The sequence below is a fragment of the Jaculus jaculus genome, chromosome X (assembly GCF_020740685.1).
Source record: "Jaculus jaculus isolate mJacJac1 chromosome X, mJacJac1.mat.Y.cur, whole genome shotgun sequence".
Classification (NCBI taxonomy): Eukaryota; Metazoa; Chordata; class Mammalia; order Rodentia; family Dipodidae; genus Jaculus; species Jaculus jaculus.
The window spans coordinates 13,635,949-13,654,193 of NC_059125.1; the positions used below are offsets into that span (position 1 = coordinate 13,635,949).

The window sequence follows — 18,245 nt, forward strand, 5'->3', positions numbered from 1 at the left end:
AACTTCTCTACCCAGAGCCATAGGCAGAAATGTGGACTTGGTCCCTTTGACTTAAAGGAGGCGGCATTCCTTACCAAAAGCCAAATGCAGTGGGGTTTAAGTGATTTCTACAATAGTAGCCATTACACAATCACAGACCTGCACATGCTATGGTGCCTTTTGCAGATGTGGAGAGAGGAAGCTTGCCTAAAATCTCATAAAACTAACCATGAGAAGACTCACAGCAGGAAGTGGAGTTTATTGGTAGCCCAGATAAAGATCTCCAATTTCTATCATTTTCAAGGCCACAGTGAAGCAGTTGATTCATAACCAGCTACTATGAAGCCCCAGAGTAATCAAAATACTAACTTCACAGAGCTGTCTTAGAATCAAGTAGTGACTTGACTTTAAAGAGCAGTTTGAAGTGGCACTCCTCCCACTTGAGGGGGCATATGACTTTCCCAGAGGATCTTGTTAAAATGTAGATTCCAACACAGTGCGTCTGCAGGGACCTGATATTCTTCATCTCTCACGATCGCCAGGAAATATTGTATGTTCCACGTGTATGGACTGATCTTTGAGTACTAAAGAGACAGGCCAGACCCAACTGGAACTTTGTTTGCTAAATAAAGTTTTATTTTACCTAATTGTCTACATATTGTCTGTGGCTTCTTTCATTATACCAGACCTCTAGAGCTCAGTGGTTGTAATGGAGAGCCTATGTGGCACAAATATAGTACTTCCAAGTGCTACAATTTGAGGGCAGTTATGTAAAATGCTATTTTTTTAAAATTTTATTTACCTTATCACTTTTTTTTGAGATTTGAGAAAAGGTGCAATGTATAGCCCTGGATGATTTGAAGCTGGCTATGTAGAGCAATCTAGCCTTGAACTTACAGAGGTCCACCTGCTGGAATTATAGCCATGAACCACTAAAACCAGTATCATTCTCAGTTTTACAGACCACTTTTCATGAATTTACTAAGTAGTCATTTCACACCCTGCAGCTGTATTCTATGTCCTATGAAATATCAGATAGAAATTTGCAGGGGAGGGGATGTTACATACCACATGTATCTGTCAGTATTTCCTTCAATGTTCAAACTCTCTAAGTGAAATTGATAGGCTTCAATCCCAAAGATTAAAATCATTATGTCCTCAGTATTCATTCAACAATGTTGTTTTTGGTTTCAAAATGAAGTATTACATGTGAATCCTATGTAAAAAAAAAATGAAACTGAGACATTATTTTACGACAAATGATATTTTTCACTGATAGAAAAAGGGAAGCAGACTGGATTGATTTAAGATACTTTCCTCTTCTGGAATATTTAGTTTGTACTTAGGGAGAAGGAAACATCATGAAAATAGAAACAAACCCATTAGAGATTTAGAGTTTGCAGCAAACAAAATTATTTTCTGTCATCACAGAATTTCATTGAATCAGTAGAATGGATTTTGTCATGCAAACATAGACCATAAACACAAGTTTGTACATGGTAAAAGCTAATTTTATATATTGCCATATCCACTATCTGACTGAATAAGCAAAGATATTAGTAATCACAATTGCTATCTAAATATATTGACTAAAGTAATTAATTTTGACATATCAAAAATATCTTATATCTGTAAAAATACAGGTAAAAGGGCTGTGGGATGGCTCAGTGGTTAAGGCACTTGCCTGCAAAACCTAATGACTCAGATTTGATTTGCCAGTACCCACGTATATCCAGATGCTCAGTGAATGGCACGTGCATCTGGAGTTCACTTGGAGTAGCTAGAGGCCCAGTACACCTATTCTCTCTCTTCCCTCCCCCCTCTGTCTCTCTTCTCTCTCTCTGTCTCTCCTCCCTCTGCTTCCAAATAAATAAAAATGTCTACACACACACACACACACACACACACACACACACACACACACACACACACATGAGAGTATGCAAACTTATTGTTTGAGACTAGAAAGCACTTCATTTGCTACAGATAATCCAAAATAACAATAAACCCTCTCTGGAACTTGTTTATTTTCAAACCGCTTTGCAGTTAATGAGTAGAATCTGTCCTCATAATACATGAAAATGATGTTTAAAACTCCAAAGAGTTACCCTGGACAATGAGTAATGAGCATGTGAATTGTGTCATTTTGTCAAGCTCAAGAAAGAGCTTTATTTAAAACAAATATTTATTTGAAAGCAGAGAGAGAGAGAGAGAGTAAGAGAGAGAATGAATGAGAAAAAGACAGAATGGACGTTCCAGAGTCTGTTGTCTGAGAAAGAGAAGGAGAATGAGAGAATGAGAGAGAGTAAGAGGGAGAGAGCAGGACACACCATGGTCTCTTGCCCCTGCAAACAAACTCTAGATGCATGAAACACATTGAGCATCTGGCTTTATGTGAGTACCAGGGAATCAAATCCAGGCCATGTTGCTTTGCAAGCAAGCTCCTTTAGCCACTGTGCCATTTCTCCCACCCAAGAAATGCCTGTTGATATTAGAAAGGTCACACACGAGGATGGAAGCTATGCCTTGAACACAGGATAAAGTAAAGCACAAATGATCACGTGCTAATTGCATAGTCCTGGGGAGCCTTCAATGATTTCATTCATTTTAGATATAATCTGGAATATGTGTGTTTGTCACATGATAACTTATGGCTAAGTTCAGTTCTTTGGGAAAATGTTATGTAACTCAAACTATGTATTCTTGCGAGGCCAAAATCATGCAGTGAGTAACAACAAGGCTGCAGGGTAGCCTTGATACTGAAGACAAAACTGATAGCCATCTTTCCTATGGACACCAGAGAAATGAAGGCCAGACTTTGGCAGAGAGAATTTAGAGAAGGAATTAAATGCCAGGTTTTGCTTCAATGTCATTACACAGTTTCCTGTACTGTCCTATTTGTTGGCAAACCCTAGGATCCTAATATATATACTATCCAGAAGCTCAGCCCTATTCTATAAGAAATTTTACCTAGTTATAGAAAGACAGAATTCCAAAATACTTAAATCAACATTCTGTGGCTATGGTGCTGTGGTCGTTTGATTCAGGTGTCCCCCATAAAATTAGGTGTTCTGAATGTTAGGTTCCCAGCTGATGGATATTTGGGAATTAATGCCCCCTGGAGGGTCTGTATTGTTGGGGGTGGGTTTATGGGCTTTATAGCCAGTTTCCCCATGCCAGTGTTTGGCACACACTCCTGTTGCTGTGGTCCACCTTCTGTTGGCCAGGGGGTGATGTCCATCTTCTGCTCATGCCATCGTTTTCCCCTGCCATCGTGGAGCTTCCCCTTGAGCCTGTAAGCCAAAATAAAACTCTTTTTCACAGAAGCTGCTCTTGGTTAGGTGATTTCTACCAGCAATGCGAACCGGACTGCAACAGGTGCCCTTGTTGTATCCATAGGGTTCTTGTCTGACTTCCCTTTACTCCCAGAGACCTAGTCTTTCTACATGAGACTGCCCCCCCACCACGCCAATCCCCAGAGCAGAGTCAGGTGAATTTTCTTGCTGAACAAAATGTCTCTAATGCAATCCTTCTGGAGAAGTAAAGGCTGTACAATGAAAAGCTATGAAATGATGGACTTGGTTGAAATAAGGTCACAAGGATGAACCCAGCACTAAGAATCAGGCTGACTTCTCATAAAAACTGAGTCTGGTTCTTTCTACCTAAGACTTTGGTGGCCATCCGGGTAGCCACAGACTTCTGAAGGCTGCGGCTTCATTCCAGCTTGTTCACTCAATAAGAACACATGTTGTAAGAAGTGCCAAATGTTGCTGGTTCCCAGGAGCCTTTTGTCTGCTGAGCCCCCTTTCTTGCCCCAACTACATTTGATAGTAGATGCCTAGAGGTGATAGCTTGATCATAGTTGTCTAATGTACTTGGCTAACGTGACAACTCTATTTGCTCCCAAAGTGCATGATTACACATATTTCCTCTGAATCACCCACCCAGACTGGAGTCATCCAATTGTAGGTAGTATTCTACCTTCTACAGGCTACTCTAAACTTGCTACTATTAACTAGGCCTCTAGAGATACTAAACTAACTGTGAACTACAGTCAGAAAAAGGTATTGCATAGCAACCCACTTGGCATACACATGCCATACTTCATAATATCTTAGATGCCAGTAATAGTAAAACTCACCTTGGCTTTAGGAGATAGATGAAAATGGGGAAAATGTACAACCTAATATTAATGAAATGTGACAAACAAAAGCTTCACTAATCAATACTCATCTAAGTTACTCCATTCCATGTAAGTCTCTCTGATGTTTTCTGTCCATTATGCCTCATGATTTAAAAATTAAATGCTCCTTGTGACCAGCTAAATTGATTCAATTATCCACTATATGGTTCAAAGGTATAATCTAAAAGTACAGGACACTCATCCTTAGGGAACAGTGTAGGTATAGAAGGCACACTATCATTGTTGGAACAATCTAATCAGATGTGGCTCATGGAAGGAAATGGTTTATTTTAGGCTCACAATTTAACATGGCGGAGGAAGCTGGTTGATTTTACCACATACTCATAGCAGTGAGGAACAGCAAGAGCAAGATGGCTCTGAACACCCAATAGGCTAGACTAATCAACTCCAAGGTCCACCACTAGCATCACACCTTCTCTAGCAAGGCTCTACCACCTAATGACTCCACCACCTGGGGATTCAGTAGGAAACTTAATCACAAATACTTGAGGCTATGGGACACATTTTACACAAATCACTGCAATCAGTTTCTTACCACCTTCAGGTAGTTTCCTGATATAAACCACAATCTACCAGGTCCAAAGTGACCTGGTATCTTCACCCTCTGCATCAGTTACTTTTCCATTGTTGTGAACAAATACCCAACTGGAAGCCACTTAGGGAAAAAAGGTTTAATTTGGGTTACAGTTCCAGATGGCAGGCTCCATCCTGGTGGGGAAGGAATACCAGGAGTAGTACACCAGTGCCACATCAGAGCAGAGCCAGAAAGCAGACAAGGAATAACAAGTAGGACTAGACTATAACACCTCAAAGCTTGCCTTCAATGATGACACTTCCTCCAGCAAGCTCCACTGTCAAAAAGGTTTCAGAATTTCTTAAGCAATGTCACATTACTGGGAACCAAGTATTTCAGTTCATGAGCCTAAGAGGGTATTTTTACATTCAAATTTGCACACCTTACCTGGCCACTTTTATGCTTGCTGGGAAGCTCTTGCCTTGCTGTCAGTCTTGTCAGGCACATGGTCTACTGTGTCTCATGTTGTTCTCTTTTCAAAGCCTCTCCCACTCTTTTAAGGCTGGGTCCTCCCTCTCTTCCTGCAGCAGTTCTGAGGCCAGCTCCTCATTTGCCTGACACCCTTCAGTTACCCTACACTACAATACTTTATTTCATTGTGGAAGAGAATTCTGGTGTTTCTGTATGGCTGCCTAGTCAAGAGCACTGGTAACTTTGTGCAAGGGTATCTGATAGAAAACAGTTTTGGGGGCTCGAGAGATGGTTTAGTTGTTAAGATACTTGCCTGTGAAGCCAAAGTATCCAGGTTCAACTCTCCAGTACCCACGTAAGCCAGGCACACAAGGAGACACAAGTGCACAAAGTGGAACAAACATCTGGAGTTCAACTGTACTAGCTAGTGGTCCTGGAATGCCAATTCTCTCTCTCTCTCATAAAATAAATAATAATAATAATAATAATAATAATAATAATAAACAAAAAAGGAAACAGTCTGAGAAGTTAAAGACTGCATACTCTTGTGTCACAGATTTCCATACTCTGACAGAAAAGTAGAAGTCCATCCCTTATACCCTGGCCCACACCCTAAGACAGAAAAGGGTAGGAAAATCTTCCTTTGTCTTCCTTTGTAAGCTACTAAATAAAGACCTCTCTCTTGAGATTCTAGCATACCCTTTCACAATGGGGAGTTTCCTAAGCTCAGTGTTTCTATTGTGTGCGAACACACACACACACACACACACACACACACACACACACATGCACACACACATATACACGCAGACACATCACATTAGGCATAGTATCCTCCAAAGCCTCCTTGACAGCATCCTCTGGAGCTTAAGAGAACCAGTGTGAACATGCTGTGCCTTAAACAGTAAACACAACACAACAGGGTTGCAAGCTTTCCCACCCACTGAATTGATGCAAGCATCCAAAGTCAGTGTAGAATATATGCTGCTTCTTAAGGATCACTTAATATTTCCTTAGAACATTAACAACACCTGATTTTATTTAACTTGCTCTGTTTATTGACAGGCTCCCTCAACTAGACTGTAACCTTCACGAGGACACATATCAAGTCATAATAAAAAAAATCACAGTATAAACAGATATTTCTGTCCATTATCTTTATAATTTACAGATGATATAATTCACTTCTCTATCCAGATATGATTGCACTATGAAACAACTATTCATCTAATAAATGATCAAGAAGGTCCCATTTCTTTCCAGGACAAATGTTGCAGAGGACATTTATGATCAGAAAAAAAAAAAAGTCTCCATATCCTTAAAGTATCACAACTATAAACTCAATTAGCTGGGACCTTTAGTGAATAGATGTGGCTTAGTAACTGTTGTGGAAAGACATTTATTTTGCTGCCTTAGAATGTATACACAGAGAAGTGATTCCTGTTTCATAATTGATTTTCTAGCTCTGCCCTGAGGTCATTGTCAAAAGTATTCAAAGTGATTAATATAAGAAGAAGTTCTCTGTGGGTACTTAGTCTGGAAATTATAATTTTTAATAAGCTCTTAACAATTTTTTTTAGGATTTAGTTATTCTTTGCAGTTACAATGGCATGTTTCTATTTTCCTTGTCATTTAGCTAGTCAAGTCTTTACAGTATTTTCCAAATCATTCCCAATTAAAGAAGTAACACAACCACATGCCATCTTCTATCACTAAGAAAGCTACTGGCTGATGATCACTGGGCTCTGCACAACCTCAGCTGCTCTATGGATGAAGCAACCTACCTGGAGTCTCTGCTTAATTTTGAAAAGCAAGATGTCTGTTTCCCAATTGATCTATTTGTAGTTTTGCCATTTCAAGTAAAATATATTCATAAAATTTGAAGATATTTTCCCCAGGGAAGGAGCAACAATTTGTTCATGTGTTTTTTTAATAGCATCTGCAGGGGCTCCATATTCATGCAGAATATAGACCAGTGGGACACTGACAGGCTTAGCTATTGCACAGAGGAGGAAAGTATTAGCTGGGAATGTCTGTCCTAGGGATCTGGGGACCTTGACTTCCAGTACTCAATTGCTCCTACATTGATACCCAGCCTTAAAGAAGTCCCCTGTCTTCCTTTTGCATCGTTTCCTCATTTGTAAAATGAGGAGAACAGTACCTGGCTTTGTCAATTAACTAATCAATCATTTTAAATGGCTAAGGTAAAAGTGCTTTAGATTCAAAAGTTATTTTATAGGATATAAACTTCTATTTCCTAAATACTCCATATGTGCCAACTCTATTAAAATGAAAAGCAAAAACAAACAATAAAAACAGTAGTTTCTCAGAAAATTATACTAAGGACTTTATAAATTCCAGAGGCAAATGCTGATAAAGGTTCTATAAACAGTGTTTACAACAACAGCCCTGAGCAGAGCTGCAAAATAACACTATGTGCCAGGTTTTTAGAAATAGGATTATTACTGAAATAATCCGCAATGCCTAAGCCTGCATGCAAGAAAAGAAATCGACCATAGCCAAACTTCTAGAACCTGCAGATCATCTTCCATTGACATTTGAATGTTAGATAACTACCAGGACTTTTGCCAAAAGATTGTCATTGTTCTGTGATTAAAATAGGCACCAGTGAGCCAAGAAAATCACTGAAAACATAGACAATAGAAGCCTTGGGTTTTCCTCCTCCAGTCTGGGAATCAATGTGTTGATGACAGCAATTTCATTTCTTCTTGACCCTGAGTGGAGTTGTTGGAGGGAGGGTAAGATTTGACAGTGGGTGCTATGCCCAAACCTATCCTCTTTCTACTACATCTGGGGTCAACCCTCCTGAAATGTCTTCGAGTGATAATGTTCAGGGAAAAAGTGTTCTCTATGGCTCTCTGGGGGCAGCCCCTGCCTGCAGAGGAACACTGACACACATGGATGTACATCACGGATGTACCCAGCACCCTGATTTCTCCCTATGCTGATCAGATTAGAACTGCTGGGAATGGGTCCGGGGATGAGTCCAGCTTCAGCTTTTGGAAAAATCTCTGCAGCCCATTACAATGTCCACCTGCCTTTGAGAAAGTGCATGAAGACATAGTGAGAAACGATGCCTGCATGAGAGACTAGGTAGGTCACCTCAACAATAAGGGTTGGGAAACTTTATATATAAAAGCACAAAGCCAGAGCTGGGGACATGGCTCAGTCAGAAAAGTGCTTGGCATGCCAGCCTGAGGTACCCAGGTCAAATCCAAGAGGGGGAGCAATGTTAGTACTGGGGAGGTGTTGATAGGAAGATCCCTAGCCTTGCTGGCTAGCCTGCCTACTCAAACTCGTAGGCTCCAGGTTTAGGGAGAGACCTTGTCTGACTCCAAACAAACAAACAATCAAACAAACAAAAAGTGGATAGTGTTTGAGAAAGACACTCAATTTTGACCTCTTGTCTCCATACTCAACTCATGTAAACATGTATGCAACATGTGAACATGCATACACATACATGTGCACACATCTCACACAAAAGAAGATTAAAGAATTCTCAGATTTTTCAGTCTTGTTTTTTTTTTTCACATTTACTTATACTGCTTTGATGCAAAATGAAAGTGAAAAAGGGACATATTAAGCCACAGGGGCCTTGTTGGCCACCCCGATCTAGACTCTACTAAATTATTCATTTGCCTTATTATGGTAATATTTTATGTTCTTTATAAAATGCAGAAATGAAAATTTGAAATGCATGGAGTAAATGTGTCTTTAGCTCTGAGTTTTATCGTTAACGGTACAGAATGTGGTCCTGTGGAACCATTTCTATTAATATTTTTACGAGGAGTCCCTTCTTGTAATAGGGCTCCAACACTACTTTCACTACAAAATTAAGATCTGTGCTTGTCATACTGAAAAAGAAAAGATGGAGAGATGTCAAGCCATATGTTGAATGGCTGAATTTTCTAACCTGTCAACCTCCATTTTCAGCCCACACCCACCAATCAGCCATCAATTTTGATTCTGAACCAATGAACCCAGTAAATGTCCACATTCCTTGGCAATAATCAGTTGTCCTGGAAACTAATTGGGATTTGTTAATTTTCATATTTTAAAACATGTGTTTAGAACCCACTGAAACCTTAAATCTGGTGCATTTCCCACAGGATAAAATATTCTGTTTCAAAGATATTAATCATGCAGCTATGAAGGTTTGGACAGTGAATACCTATCATTTTCATCAACAATATATTAATTTCAGAATATATGATAATGGAAGTGCTGACAAATAGCCATTTTCTAAATGGTCTAGAATTGCAAAACAGGTTTCTCTTGAAAAGCAGCTAATTGTTTCTTCACTGTTTAATATTTTTCTTCTTGAAATGACAAATAAAATATAGGTACGTGTCAAAATGAGCCGCTGGAAAGTTTAATATGAGCACTGCCCATTAATATCAGAAAAGAATTTTTGCAAAATAAAGACTAAATTTTAGGCCTGGAGAGATGACACAGAAGTTAAACACAATTGCTTGCAAGCCTAACAACCAGAGATCACCTACCCAGCACCCACATGAAGCCAAACACAAAGTGGCACGTTATCTGTGATTCCAACATACTTATGTCCACGGGAGGTGGAGCCATAAGAATCCCAAAGGTCATGGGCCAGCTAGACTAGTGAACTTGCAGGAGGAATACACACGCACACACACACACGCACACACACACACACACACACACACACACACACACACACACCATATGCACATACACTCAGACACACACAGATACACACATAAAATAGTAACTTTTAAATATTGACAACACATTTAAGAAGTATTTTGCCATGAGATAAAGAGCAATTGTCTTCATAAAGAAAAATAAAGGAAGTATATCTATAGCCAATTAAACAGACTGGGTTCCTTTCCTCCTAGGGCTCTGGTGTGCCACGACTGCAGACAGAAGCCTCCTTGGTAGTGTAGTAAGTAACCTGTTGCTTGTACTAGTGGCCTTAAGGGACCTTGGAGACAGTTTTCTGGTTGGATATACATATTACTGATCTCATGCTATTCCTAATCTAGGTTCCAGACAGGTATATAGGGTGCTTTTGGAAAGTTTCAGGCACAGTGGCCAAGGTTCAGATTGGACAGGTTATTATGCCCATCTGCACAAAGCTTCAGGATGAAAAGCATGTGATTGAGGTCCTGTGCAGAGACAAGTTCAAGTTTCCCAGCCACCACAAAATCCACATGCCAAGGAAGTGGGGCTTCACCAAGTTTAATGCAGATGACTTTGAAGATATGGTAGCTGAGGAGCATGTCATTCCTGATTGCTGTGGGGTCAAATATATTCCCAATTGTGGTCCCCTGGACAAGTGGTGAGTTTTGCACTCATGACTGCTTCTGCTGTTCATTACCTTACCAACCATGCTCACTCAATAAATCCCACAGTACAATACACACAAAGAGGAAGTTCAAAATCATGCTCCATCTTGTTACAAAATACAAAAAAACACTTTTTTTTTACTTGTGTGTGGTATATGTATGTGTATATGCATGTGTCCATGTGTGTAGGGTATCCGCCTCAGTTTCTGTTCAGCTTATTTTTTGTTTGAGATAGTGTCTTTCATTGAACCTTGAGTGCACCAGTACAGTTTGACTAGCTAGCCAATAAGTCCTAGGGATCTTCATGTTTTCTGCTTCCCAATGCTGGGATGACAGCTGTGTGCCATCAAATTCAGCATTTTATTTGGGTGCAAAACTGCCATATTGCAGGATATATAAATAACATTTGGTGAAATACTCAAGGTAAAAAATGAAGAAGGAAGAGCAAGAGCAAGAGAAGAAGTAGAATGGAGAAAGAGGAGGAAGAGGAGGAGGGGGAGGAGGAGGTAAAGAAAAAGGGAGAAGAAGAAGAAGAAACAAGGTGAGTGAGAGTATCATAAGGAACCTCTCCCTGTTGTAAAACACAGATCCCATGATACATGATCAAACATGAAATTTAATCAAATAGCAAAGGCCCAAAATGAACATTCAAGAACAAGTCATACATGTTACAAAGGTTTATTTATCATTTTATATTTTTGAATATAGAAAATGGGTTTGAGAGGTGGCTCAGTGGGTAAAGTACATGTCACACAAGAATGGAGACCCTCAAGATTTTCCCAGCACCCATGTACATCCCAGACATGATGGTAAACATCTTTGTAACCCTAGCTCTGGGGAAGCAGAGTGTGACTGTTAAATCTCTATTGTTGACTTGATCAGATCAGTAATCAAGGAAGAGAGAGGTCTCCTGGACAAGTCTGAAAGTGCATGTCCAAGAAGGATTAAGTAAGGGAGGTAGACCTTCCCCCCACAGAGGGCATCCCTTCCAGCAGCAGCCTAACTAAAACAAACAAACAAACAAACAAGCAAACAAATGGTTCCAGAAGAGTACCTTTCATCTACCCATCTTTACTCCTTACTGGTGAGTACATTTACCCTGTTGCTGATACCCTTCACTGACATCAGATCCCAGTGTATTCAGACTTCCAATGTGGACCAAAGACCAATGGCTTTTCAGGCATACTCCAGTCCTTCAGCACCAAATTGCGACTACTGATACTCAGCCTTGTGGATTGAGAAGCTACCAGGTTCTCCGACTCTAGCCTGTAGACAGCCATTGTTGGACTGCCCAATCCATATCCTGTAAACCAATCTAATAAATCCCCTTTAAAATCCATAGTCATTCTATCAGTTCTCTTCTTCTAGTGAACCCTGAATCATACATGAGACAGAAGGATCCTCAGACCAAGCTAACTAGCTAGACCAGCTAAATCAGTGAACTCTAGGTTCACAGAGCGACCCTGTCTCACTAAATAAAGTGGAGAGTAACCCGGAAAGACATCCAACATCAATCTTTTGAACTCTATATGCACCCTCCTATGCACATGTGCCACATGTATACAAACACAGATACACACATGTGCACACCACACACACACACACACACACAAAAAAAAAAAAAAAAAAAAAAAAAAAAACACTGAAAGCAACATGAATCCCCACACTGTAAAATGTTGCACCTTCAGCTTTGGAATCTGCTGAAGGCTGAGGACCTAGCAAGGAGGGCACTAGGCTAAGATAGCATTTCTCACACCCTCTTTTCTATGCTGACAAAAGACACTGCTAACCAAATAGAATGTTTTTCAGCCTCCAGGCCTTTCAGGCAACCACTTCCATAGTCAGTCGTCAGTCAGTCAGTCACAGGTATGAGATGAAATCCATTTCTCATTTTACCTCTTCTCCAACTAGGCACAATTTTTGCTCCAGGGGAAACTTACATCAATATATGGAAAGCTAACTGAATAAATGGAACCATTATGTTCTCATCCTAAACAAATCATACTCTTCCGGAAGACAATCAGAAGACACACACAAACACACACACACATACACGGCACAATTCAAGTTACTTAATATTCCTGAAATTTCCTCCATGTTCTTAGAATGAAACAGAATAAAGAAAATCAGTATCGCGATAGTGACAAGACAGCATATATATGCATCTATGTCTCTGCCGTCGATTTTAAAAACAAATTATGCAGTCATAAAGGGCCTTAAAATTCAAATGGCTTCAGTATTCAGATCTTAAAATGGCAATAGGAGCTTCATTAATTCAAAACTAAACATTCTTCACTGAATATAAATTTTAACAATTTTAGTATCATCAAAAATGCTAAGCTGTGCATGCCATTTTCCATGATCACCATAACTATAATGATAAAGTTTTTTTTTTCTTTCTAAACCAGATAGTGTGATTGATGCACCTAGCAGCTACATGCCTAGCTTTCAACCAGTCTTTTGACAATTAAGGAGAAAACTAGGACTCCAAAGATCCCCAAGGCTTTCTATGGTACTCTCTCTAATGCTGAAAGGAATAACATCACACAGTGGATTTACCTGGATAACCTTGTGAAGAAGTATATGTAAAATAGTAACATAAAAAGAAAAAAAATGTGACAAGTGTCAACAAAATTCATTGCATTTGATATAAATAGATTTAAAAATCAGCCATTTTTCAGTTGAACTTAATAAAATGGTTATATTATATCATCTTCAGAGATGTAATGGCTGAGGATATTTTTAATTGTACATTTCTCTTAAGAATTTATGTCGTACAATTACTAACAAAGTTAGTACTGCTTTTGAAGAAATCTAGAAATGAACACAACTTATAGCAATTCACAACACTTACTAAAGCTAACAGATGCCATTTGTGGCTTCTGCTTTAATTCACACTGCCTTTGCTTCCCATCAGACTCTTGGTGAAAGAGGGTGGTTTCTCATCCTAAGCACAATGTTTAATTTGGGGTCAGCTAATTCTCTGTCATAGAGCTGCTGTATGCAATGTAGTGGGGCTCAGAAAACAATATGCTAGGGCTGAGGAGATGACTAATTGGGGAATGTGTTTGCCTTACAAACATGAGAGCCTGCAATCAATCCCCAGAATCCATACAAAATGCCAAGCATGGTAGTCTTCACACTGGGAAGGTGGACACAGGAGATCCCCGTAGCTTGTTGGCCAGTCTGTCTAGCCTAACTGGTAAGCTCCAGGCCAGCAAGAGACCCTGCCTCAAAAAGAAGTAGGTAATTGCCAGGTGTGGTGGCACACACCTTTAATCCCAGCACTCGGGAGGCAGAGGTAGGAGAATCGCCATGAGTTCAAGGACACCCTGAGACTACATAGTTAATTCCAGGTCAGCCTGGATCAGAGTGAGACCCTACCTCGAAAAACAAAAACAAAGAAAACAACAACAACAACAACAAAAAAGAATAAGTAGGTAAGATCCTGAGGAATAACATCAAGGTTGGTTTCTAGCCTCCACATACATACACACATGTGTACCCACACCTATATGAACATATACATAGGCACATAAAAATACTTGCACAAATGAAAAGCAATAAACCAAGCATGGTAGTCATGCCTATAATGCCAGTACTTAGGAAGCTGAGATAAGCAGACCTCCATGAGTTCAAGGACAGCCTGGTCTATATAATGAGTTCAGAACTGTCTGGACTAAAGAGTGAAAGCATGTCTCAAAAAATATAAAAAGGAAACAGTATGCAAGAATGAATACTCAGAAGCAGTCTGTGTATGACCTTTCTTGTTCTGTCTCTCATCTTCAATCCATCCCCAGGCATACAGTAGCAAAGAGAATTTACCTTCTGCAGGCTGGAGAGTTGGTTTGGCTGTTAAAGGTGCTTGTTTGCAAAGCCTGAATGCCCTGAGTTTGATTCACCCATACCAACATAAAGACATACACAAAATAGAAGTGGCAGGAGGTGCTAGTATACCCAATCTTTCTCTTTCTCTCCCCCTTCTCCCCTCTCTCTTTCTCAAATAAATAAATAAAACATTTAAAAAAGAATTTACCTTCTCCTAGGCAGACCACAGAAGTCAGAACTCATGGGCTGGAAACATGGATTAGCAATTAAGTGCTTGCCTGCAAAGCCTAAGGATCCTGGTCCAATTCCTCAGGACCCACACAAACCACATGCACAAGGTGGCACATGCGTCTGGATTCATTTGCAGTGTCTGGAGGTCCTGGCATGCCCATTCTTTCTCTCTATCTGCTTCTTTCCTTCTATATCTCCCTCAAATGAATAAATAATATATATATATATTTTTTTTTTTACAAAAAGGAAAGTAGAACTCATTTTTCCCCAAAGCCACCCATAAAGTCTAAAATATTGTACCAGTTTTTCACCATCATTCTCTGAGCAACCTTGGTTGGCTGCAGATCATTGGGCCCTAGTCTGAGGAAAGAACCTGCCCAATAGTGCACAAAGTCTAAGAAAAACCTACAGAGCAAATCTTTCCTTGTAATTATCACCTTTTTGTCCAATCATATTTCACCATATCCAAGCTTTATCCAACCAAACTATGAAAATGGAGAGCTCACTCTGGGTCTTCAATCCGAAGGTTTTCTTGCCGCATAAAACTATAACCAAATACATATGCTGGGCATTTCTCCCATTAACATGTCTCTTAACCAGGCATGTGGACCTGACTCTTTCATGATGGGCAGGCAAGGAATCTCCTCCTATTCTGGCCATCTAAATGTAAAATATAGCGCAGTATATTTGGCATACACCCAATAAAAGCCTGTTTCACCACTGTGATAGTTAATCTTTTTTGGCAACTTGACTGAAACTAGAATCACCCAGGAAACAAACCTCTGGCCATGTCTGTAAGGGACTTTATAAATTAGGGTAATTGAGGTGGGAAGACCTACCCTACCTGTGAGTGGCATCATCCCTTTGGCTGGGATACCTAGACTGAATAAAAGGGAGAAAACTAGCTGAGCACCAGCATTCATCACTCTGGTTCATGACTGTAGAAGTAATGTGACCAGCTATCTTAGGCTCTGGCTGCCATGCCTTACTCACCATCATGGGCTGTATCCCCTGAACTTGTATTCCAAAACAAATCCTTCATCGCTCAAATTGCTTATCATCAGCTATTTTGTCACAGCAACAAGAAAACTAATACAAACCCAGGCATCCTTGATAGTGACAACAGAAAATTCTTCATCTAGATATCAGAGTGTCCTCCTACAATCCCAGCACTCAGGAAATGGAGCAGGAGTATGAGAAGTTCAAGATCATCCTCTATTATAGTGGACTGGAGGCCAGCCTAGGCTACATGAGACCCTGACTCACAAAACCAAACCAAATGAAACACACAAAAAAGAAGCAAACCAAAAAGAACAGCACCTAAAAAAAAAAAAAAAATCAAACAAACAAATGTCGTCAGAATGTCCAGACATTCCCTGAGGTACAAAAGAGCACTGCAGGTTGAGAATCACTTCTCTAGACCTCAGAGGTAAAAATCTTTGATGGCCAAACCTTGCTCGTTATCAACCATACATGACATTATATCTGCCGGTGCTCATTTTACCTCTTTAGCAAGGAGCCTACTCACTAAATCTCATGCATGAGAGATGATGACATGACAATGTGGATTTTAATTCATAGTTGGATATACCCTGAAGAACAAATGGTCAGCCAGTAATTACTACTGTACTCATCCCAATAGAACAACATGCAGAATTAACCTAACACCCTTTTTACCAAAAAAAGAACTTTCTTGCAATTTTAAAATGAAATGTGATTTCCAGAATTCTATTTGAAAAGAAAATGAAATTTACTTGAATAGTCTTTAGACAAATTTTCTGGCAAGCAAACTCAAAACTTAATCACACAAGACATTAAATAGTATATTAGTCACTTGGCTCAAGTTAAATTTATATCTGTTAAATCTAGAAAGCCATAATCAGAGAAACTACTGAATTTTAAAGTATAAGTAGTAACACTGTCTAATAAATATGACATGCAAAATATTAGCTATAGAAATCGCTGATCCATAGTATATACTCAAATGTCTGCATGGTAAAGATAATACCGTTTTTCTTCCTTTAAGAATGCATTAATTGTGGTGCATTTACGTTTCTTTAGGCAACCCAGCAGCTGTGGTTCCAAACATGAGCCTTTGAGAAATGCATTTAAATGAATATTTATAAACTTTCCTCTAGCAATTATATTTAGCAACTGTAGCAGATGCCTCCGCTTTCTCGGTGTTCACTGTATCACTAATTAGAGTCCCGCTTTAATCATGCAGTCCTCTCATCACTTGTCTCTTAAGTGGACCACCTACACATTCAGGAGACACAGGCACCCATGCAGGTCTAACAGGTCTACAATCAAATTTCAGAAAAAGAAGAGTCATAAAAGCATACATAAACCATATGTACTCAATGTTCATAACATACCTGAAATTGAGATTTTTATGTCCCAAATATCTCAATGGTATATTACCTCATTTACTCATGGACCATTCCTCTGCATCCTTTATAGCAAATACTCAAAGAGGACTTCTTACCAGTAGATCACAGGCACAGAGTCCTCAGCCTCTGTCCTAAAACTGACATAGAAGATGTGGGCAGATGAGCTGGAAAGGCATATTTGTATTTGTAAGATCTGCATGAGAGTCTTAGGAATCCTAAAATGTACAATGGACCGTTTTAAGACAATTCAGGTCTTCATCCAGGAAGCCTGGCTGCTGTCACCAAGCTGCCTTAATTGCCCACCTTTTGTGCTTCCCAAGACATGTACACTGTGTTCTCTTGTCATTGGCTTACTACCTGGACTGAAGTTATTGGTTATTTCTTTCAGTTCCACTCTGATCTATGCTAATAAAGTATCTTAAGTTTACATACTTCCTAATATGCCTAACTGATAGAAGGCAAACAGTGATTAACTGAATAAATATTGTTCAATTATATAATTTTATGACTTGTATTTTAGTCTAGATTTCAGAAAGATTCACAAATTTGAACATCACTTACAGGTACAATATTTATAGACACCTTTCATTCATTGCTCCTGATTTTCATTTTCTACTTTATTACATTTACATTCCATAAATTTCCAGTGAAGTTACATTGCAACTCTTAAAGATTAGGGACTTTTGAAAAATTCACCTTTATTGTGAAGAAAGAATGGAATTTAAAAATAGGAAGCTAAAGTCAAGAATGACATTTATATAATAAGACAGGAACTGTACACTCCTTGGGAGACTTGAAGTTGTTTATAAAGATGAAAAGTGTGGACAGAATCCACAGTTTTATCTTTTCAAAGGTTTTGTTCTTTTTAATTTTTTTCACTTTCTATACACATTACAAAGAGAAAATGCTCTCTGACACTTAGGCATCAGCTCTACTCAATTCATAGTTGTGATATATTGATTCACTCTCTCTTTTCTCCTCTCTCCTCTCCTCTCCTCTCCTCTCCTCTCCTCTCCTCTCCTTTCCCCTCCTCTTCTGTTCTCATCTCTTAGCTTAGAGTAAGTTCAAACTCCTGGAAATCTTATCATTTCCCCAGTTGCCCAGTCTTTACCTCCTTGACACCTAGCCTTAACAAGTAGCATAAATAAAATGAATATCTAAAAATGCAGACATTTCCAAAAGGAGTTGGAAGAGATATTATCTTTAGAGTAATTACACACACTTAGAATTGGAGCTGACTTCTCCATAGCTTGAAAACTACAAGCTAGTGTAATAATATT

At 39.3% G+C, this 18,245-nt stretch overlaps 1 protein-coding gene and 1 non-coding gene across 5 annotated transcripts in view; one reads left to right on the top strand and one right to left on the bottom strand.

The window, feature by feature from the left end:
* Positions 1-18,245, bottom strand: part of Frmpd4 (FERM and PDZ domain containing 4) — a 680,790-nt gene that overhangs the window by 458,490 nt on the left and 204,055 nt on the right. The window lies entirely within an intron of this gene.
* LOC123456936 lies at positions 10,028-10,165 on the top strand. Its single transcript, XR_006634796.1, has one exon. It is a non-coding gene; the product is annotated as a small nucleolar RNA SNORA70 (small nucleolar RNA).